General features: G+C 42.6%; 1 pseudogene; it reads right to left on the reverse strand.

The window, feature by feature from the left end:
- Nucleotides 1-419: 419 nt before the first annotated feature.
- On the reverse strand, nt 420-1,364 carry LOC128068542 (olfactory receptor 147-like; annotated as a pseudogene).
- Nucleotides 1,365-1,872: the final 508 nt, after the last annotated feature.

Raw genomic sequence — 1,872 nt, forward strand, 5'->3', positions numbered from 1 at the left:
CCCTGTGCTACACAGCAGCTTCCCACTAGCCATCTATTTTACACACAGTAGTGTATATATATCAATGCTACTCTCTCTATTCTCCTTACCCTCTCCTTCCCTACTTCCCATGAAAAACCTGACAATCTTACCATTCCTTGATACATTATCATTCAACTTTCTCGATTTAAAACCTTATAGTCTCTGAAAATAAGCTGAACAGTGACACAATGACTACTTCTCCTATTTTCTATGAAAGGATGATGGGTTGATCCTCCTTTTCCATACAGTATTTTTTCTTATGAAGTGATTTATATAATATTAATATATGCTATGATTTAAATCACTTACATTTCTACTTTAATTTCTATGTTCTCCATGTCTTTATACACTGTGTATCCATACTAAGATGTGGCATCAATAAGTAACAAAATTTTAGTTCAGAATACTCTTTTCTTCAAGGTCTTTCTCAATGCAATTTGGACATCTTTGTTCCTCAAACTGTAGATGAAAGGATTCACCATTGGCCCCACAATGGTGTAAAAAATTGTGGACACTTTATCTTCATCCAGAGACCGAGCAGGAAAAGGCTTAAGATACATGAATGCAGATGATCCAAAGAAAAGAGATACCACAATTATGTGGGAGCTGCAGGTACTGAAGGCTTTGGACCTGCCCTCTGCAGAACGGATGCGAAAGATGTTCAAGAGGATCAAGGTGTAAGAAATGGAAATGGTGATACTGGGCACTATGACATTGACACCCACCACAATGAAAATCTCCAGCTCACTGATGGAGGTGCTCGTGCAGGAGAGCTGGAGGAGAGGAGGAATGTCACACATGTAGTGATTGATGATGTTTCCATCACAGAAGGAGAGTCGCAGCATGCACCCCGTATTGGCCATGGCACCCACAAGCCCCATCGCATATACACCCACCGTCAGCATGAGGCAGACCTGATGGGACATGGAGACCTTGTACAGGAGGGGCTTACAGATGGCCACATATCTGTCATAGGCCATTGACGTCAAAATAAAGCACTCATCAATAACAAAGAAGGAGAAGAAGCAGAGCTGAGTCATGCACTCTGCATAAGGGATGATGTTCTGGCTTACAAAACTCATCAGCATTTTAGGGGTAATGACAGAGGAGTGGCAGAGATCAGTGAAGGAAAGGTTGACGAGAAAGTAGTACATGGGAGTGTGCAGGTGAGGGTTCAGACCAACAAGAATAATCAAGCCAACGTTCCCCGCCACAGTGACCACATGAATTGCTAAGAAAATGAAAAAGAGAGGCAGCTGGAGTTCTGGCTGCTGTGTTAAACCCAGCAGGATAAACTCGGTCACTGAAGATTCATTCCCTGGGGCCATTCTTCCCTAGGACATACCTGTGGGAACAGGACAGAGGGTAACGTTAAAATGAGTACCCCGCTCTCTCCACTCAATCCCAGTCTATTGAGACAGTCCCAGAATTTGAGAAGAAACTCCCACCCACCCTTCTGTGTACCTTTGTTTTCTCCTCTGTATAAAGGCTGAGGAAATTTTTAAAGAAGTGTATCAAAAACACTATCGGGCAAGTTCTACAGGGATAAAATTCAGTAACCCATGGACTCATGACAACAGCCTCTCTTTTCCACTTCTGCTCTGACAGTTTACCAGACTTACCCAATGATCAGTAGTTATCTCAGCAGAGAGAAAGCTGTCATTTTAAGGATCCTTGGCTTCCACAGATGAGGTTTGGAAGATGGGTAACAGGGCAGATAAAACTCACCCTTCTGTATGGAGACTTCAGTGTTGGGACTTGCTACCTCTGCTTCCTTATTCTCAAGGAAGAGCAAATGGCTCTGATGAATTTTAGAGATGAACATCCCAGAACAGAGATTTTTCTTCTTTG

Source organism: Budorcas taxicolor, chromosome 25, assembly GCF_023091745.1.
Source record: "Budorcas taxicolor isolate Tak-1 chromosome 25, Takin1.1, whole genome shotgun sequence".
Taxonomy (NCBI): domain Eukaryota; kingdom Metazoa; phylum Chordata; class Mammalia; order Artiodactyla; family Bovidae; genus Budorcas; species Budorcas taxicolor.